Raw genomic sequence first — 5,576 nt, 5'->3', positions numbered from 1 at the left:
AGCTCATATATCATTTCCCAATATACCGTACTTGAACTTTTTTACATGTCTACCACATATGGGAAAAAGTTCCTTCTACTTTGCATTTCCAGCCTTCTATTTATAACATGTGGGGAAAGCTGTTTCTTTAGCACGCCACTCACAGAAACCATGTAAGGAAAATTGAATTTGATATGAGAAGGGTGGGGAGAGAAAGGGAACCCATTTGACACCCAAGCTGTGCTACAAAACTAACATCTGGAAGAACCAAACTAGTGTGCCGTCACTTCAGCAGCTTCACTCTCATAAGCTGTGCTGACACTGGTATTCCCTCCCCTATCATTACCGCCCTCTCACAGATGAATCCATGCAGTTGCAACCATAATACACAGCAGTTAAACAAAACCAACCTGGTGCCCCATCAAGAACAGCTTCAGCCAGCAAATTGTAGGGTGGATGACACTACGCCTAAAGGTTAAGTTTGAATTGTGCAAATATTCAAAGAGCACAGTGACGCCCCAAAATAACCTAACAAAACAAAGGACTTCACTTTCTCAGAAGGAAGTGAACAAGTCAAAAAGCAAGATATAACATGCAGACAACTTAGCAATCAAATTAATGCACTCCTAACTAGGGCTGCAGGGGATAAATTGGCACAAAAAGGTGGGTAGTAAAAAAAAAAAAAAGCCATTTTGGAAATGGAGCAATTTCCACTTTGAGGTAGGCACTCCCAGGGTCTGTTGGGTCAGAGATCCACTGTATTGAATTTCCTAATGGATTTGAACTTCAGCTTCATGCTGAATACTTGCTTTGAGAAACTGGAAGTTTTCTTACTTCACAGTCTGCTGTATGCATTCCTGGGAGACGAAATCCTCTGCTGCTGCAAATCAGTATCCTGTAATCCAGTTGTCTTCAACCTTGTCAGAGCCAGGACCTACTTTTAATCATGCATCTGGGGGACCCATTTCTTAACCTTTTACCATAGGTAAAGGTAAAGGACCCCTGGGTGGTTAAATCCAGTCAAAGGTGAATATGGGGTTGTGGCGCTCATCTTGCTTCAGGGTGAGGGAGCCGGCATTTGTCCACAAACAGCTTTCTGGGTCATGTGGCCAGCATGACTAAACCGCTTCTGGTGCAATGGAAAACCTTGATGGAAACCAGAGCACACGGAAACACCGTTTACCTTCCCACCACAGAAGTACCTATTTATCTACTTGCACTGGTATGCTTTTGAACTACTAGGTTGGCAGGAGCGGGAACAGAGAGCAACGGTAGCTCACCCTACAAGCATTTGAAGGCTGTGCCTTTTGAGAATCTTTTTTCCTCTGTAACCATTCCTTATAGTGCATAATAACTTCAGATGTGTGACTTTGTGTGAGAGAACAAATAATAAATACATAAAGCAGTGTTTTGTTCCTGCTTATGATCTCTGCTGATGTTCTGCATTTGAGAATGGCTGTAAATGGCCTGGTAAATTAGTGCATCACACTTCCTGTCATGCCAGCAATTATCTCTAAAGAAACTGTCAGAGAAGGCACAAAGAATTTTGAATGCCTTAATTACAAGGCATCATGTGATAATCATGTAATAATGGTCTGGGACAGCCAATAGTACTTACCGTAACTTATGACTGCATAAGATACATTCAGCTACAGCCTTGCTGTTCCCGACACTGCAGGATGAAGTTGGAGAACAAGTGCCACTCTTTTCTTAAAAGCAGCCTTGAAGACATGCAGCTTTGTTAAAATCTAACATGCAAATGCTTTAACTCTTGTTTAAAGTTCTTAGCCCTCACCAGTGCTAAGAGGTTTTGAAATACGCTATGATCAAGGGTGTATAGATAACATTCGCTTTAAGCATCAGTGGCAAACCTTTTGAAACCACTGGGGTCGCCTTCCAGCTGCCCATGGATGCAAGGAGCTGATGCCAGCCCTGACTTAAAGGATAATAATAGTATAATGCAGGTTTAAATGTTTGCCAACTGTAGAGCAATTTGCTCATGAAGATTGCATGCGCATTACATAAGGCTCTTCTCCTTCCAGAACTGGCTCCCCCAGTGGCTGTTCCACCTGATCATTATAATGATTATGTAACATTAGGACAGCAGAGTTGGTACCTGAAGTTAATTATTTTCCTCGTCTCACTCAATCTCTTTTCCCTCTAATATTGTGCCTATTAGACTGTACACATTCTCTTCAGAAGACTCTACTGTCAGTGGCAGAAAAGCAGAATATAAAAGTAATGGATGACTATCAAAAACACATAGCCATGTTAGTCCATTAGATAGGGTTGCCATATTTCAAACCCCAAAGTTGTTGAGCATTTTTTTAAATGAAAAAGCAAAAAAACCCCGCAATTTTTTGGTTTACTTGCCAAAGATCCAGGACAAACTGTCGCCTTCCTGAAATTCTCCCTGGACGTCACTTCGGCCTTTGAAATCCCAGTAATGTCTGGAAAATTCCATATGTATGGCAGCCCTACTTTAAAACAAAAGTCACAGGAAAGGCAAATTAGTAATTTTATTGGGATCAAGCAATGCTCACATAGGATGTGAGTCATTGAATTATGGTAGATCGAACTCTTCTATAGGCCAGTTATTCTCAAGAAGAAAAACATTTTGAAGGGCAGTATGTTATGTTCAAAAGTATTCAATGTATTGCAGTCAAACTATGTCAATTTCAGTCTAAATATGGAAGGGGGGAGGTCTTTTCAGACTTAATTCAGTTTAATGGGTTTCCCCCCTTGGAACACAAGAAGATGGTCTACAGCCTCATGCCATCTACAGTGACTGGCAGAGGCTTTCCAAGGTTTCAAAAAGGGGTTTCTCTCCCAGCCCTACATAGAGATGCTGGTGTTAAAGCCAAGGCTAAGACTTAATGTCATTTTGAACCAAAGAAATACCATTTTGATATATCAGGATCATTTATTCTTATTGTAATCATGGTGTTATGAAAGCTTGAGAGGGGGACAAAGAGAGAATACAGAAATGTGTAAAAGAACGTTATAGATGCATGCAAGGGCTTGGCAGCAAACTTACAGTAGGTGGGTTTTTCCCCCACATCACTGGTAATGATAGGCTTTTTAGTTACACTAATTATGTGCATTGAAAATCAAAATATTAGCTTCCATCCTATAGCTCCTGTTACTTTCTGAAGTCATCCTCTGTTGCTGGCAAGCCCAATCTTGTGTTTAAAAATTATAACAAGGCCCAGAGGGGATTTTTACATCGCTTAACGGTCTTTGGCAGCTACACAGCATAATGAAGTCTGAAACTAGTTCATTTAGTTCTAGCTGTTGCAGTTGTGGGAATAACCTTGAAAAATATAACCTTACAGAAATACTGCCCATGATAGCATGGGAATAGTATTACTGCAGCTACTTCATCCTCTTTAGGGTGCCAGAAAGCTGTTGTGTTTGCTGCAACAGAAGGTAAGTCTGCAATCCTGCGCATACACTAATATAGGAATGCACTGCGCCATGGCCACCCTGTTGGGAAAGGATCATTCTTAATTGTTTATTTCCCTTGCCTTGCTTTTATTCTTTTCCTGGCTCGTTCCAGAGTTGAAATGATCAGAAGGAAACTAACATTAGCCTTGCTATTTATTTTCTACATTGTTCTTATGCTAGGCTTTATTAGTATATATACAGCTCTCCATTCTTATAGAAAAGCCATTGATTTTAAAATGAAATATATTTCTTAGGCTGCACTCACCTGAGAAGTAAGCCCTACTGAATTCAACAGGACCTAGTTATGAATAGACACGGCTTGGATCACACTGTTGCCCAGTTATCAGGTTTACACTCAAGGATCCGTGTCACGCATTATGATACTTTGTGGGAAATTTAAAAACAGCTTGTTTTTAAAGGGCATAATGCGATGACCACACATGGGTTTTGTAGCGGAATCAGGATAATGCAGTAAATGACTATTGAAATGGTAGACAGGACTGTCTCTTGTCAGCTCACATTTTTTAAAAATAGGTACCGCTCCGGTGGGAAGGTAAACGGCATTTCTGTGCGCTGCTCTGGTTCGCCAGAAGTGGCTTAGTCATGCTGGCCACATGACCCGGAAGCTGTACGTCGGCTCCCTCGGCCAATAAAGCGAGATGAGTGCCGCAACCCCAGAGTCGGTCATGACCGGACCTAATGGTCAGGGGTCCCTTTACCGATATATAATTATTTTCTATATAAAAGATGCTTATGGGTGGATGGGGGGGGGAGGCAAACCAAGAAGAAGGCAGTGAGAGCAGCAGGCACTGAGTGGAACAAAAGAACTTGTATCTTCAAGCTCATCTGCCAGTGATTCGGACAGTGAAGTTGACAAAAAGGTGAAAAGGAAAAAAAAGCAGTGCCCGAAAAGCCTGTAAAGAAACAGAAGACTGGTGAAAGCTCCAAGCAAAGTAGCAATCGAGATGAGAATATGTTTCAGATTGGTAAAATAAGATATGTCAGAGTTCATGATTTTAAAGGTAAAGTCCTAATTGATACTACAGAATGCTGGATGGATCAAAAAGGTGAAATGAAACCTGGCAGAAAAAGGTCTCTAAATTCAGAACAGTGGAGCCCCTGAAGGAACAGATTACTGATACTATATTGATGAAGCAGTAAGAAAACTGTAAAGATGAGCCATGCAGAAACTATACTGTTGTTATAGGTTTAAGTAATCTTTTTACGTTGGCCTTCATTTTCTAAACTATTTGTTTTCCAAGCTATTGTATATTTTGATTGTATAAATAATTATTGTATATATATATATAATTATTATTATAGTGGTACCTCAGGTTACATACGCTTCAGGTTACAGACTCCACTAATTCAGAAATAGTGCTTCAGGTTAAGAACTTTGCTTCAGGATGAGAACAGAAATTGTGCTCTGGCGGCGTGGCGGCAGCAGGAGGATCCATTTGCTAAAGTGATGCTTCAGGTTAAGAACAGTTTCAGGTTAAGTACGGACCTCCGGAACGAATTACGTACTTAACCTGAGGTACCACTGTATTATTTAGAAGACAGCTGAAGGCAGCCCTGTTTAGGGGAGCTTTTATTGTTTAATGCTGTTATGTTTTTCATATTCGGTTGGGAGCTGCCCAGAGTGGCTGGGGAAACCCAGCCAGATGGGCGGAGAATAAATAATAAATTATTATTATGATTGGACTGCAAAACAATTTGTAAGATGAGCTCTTTTTTAAAAAAATGTGCATTAAAAGTGTATTCTGGGTGAAGTTACAGATGTGTATACTTTTATTAAACAGGTGTCACGTTCTCACATCATGGTGTAAAATAGAATACATTCAATTAAAAATAAAATAAAAATAAAAGATCCTTAAGCAAGGCAGCCAAGCAAGGCTGGCGAACAGGGACAAGAACTCAGCAGACATCCATGCTGCTGGACATCCAGGGCAAGGCTGAACTTCCAAAGGGAAAGTGCGTTGTAAACGCGGCAACGGAGGCAGGTTCCCCCGCTGGCGGGCCTTCAAGTCTAGACTCGCGGCGGTCGGCGAGGAAGGCGGCGGTTGCTAGGGGCCGCCCGGTTGCTAGGGCGAGCCTGGCAACGGAGGTGCCGGCAGCAGGCCCGGTCGCTAGGGGCGGGGCCGGCCGCG

General features: G+C 41.7%; 1 pseudogene across 1 annotated transcript; it reads left to right on the top strand.

Moving 5' to 3' along the window:
- Window positions 1–2,990: 2,990 nt before the first annotated feature.
- On the top strand, window positions 2,991–4,616 carry LOC309363207 (activated RNA polymerase II transcriptional coactivator p15 pseudogene; annotated as a pseudogene). Its single transcript has 2 exons — window positions 2,991–3,045; window positions 4,252–4,616. The product of its transcript is annotated as an activated RNA polymerase II transcriptional coactivator p15 pseudogene (transcript).
- The last annotated feature ends 960 nt before the right edge of the window (window positions 4,617–5,576 follow it).

The sequence above is a fragment of the Podarcis melisellensis genome (genome assembly GCF_964234715.1).
Source record: "Podarcis melisellensis genome assembly, chromosome: 2".
Lineage (NCBI taxonomy): Eukaryota > Metazoa > Chordata > Lepidosauria > Squamata > Lacertidae > Podarcis > Podarcis melisellensis.
The sequence above is the reverse complement of the archived record's forward strand: the minus strand, read 5'-3'. Positions and strand labels throughout refer to the sequence as shown.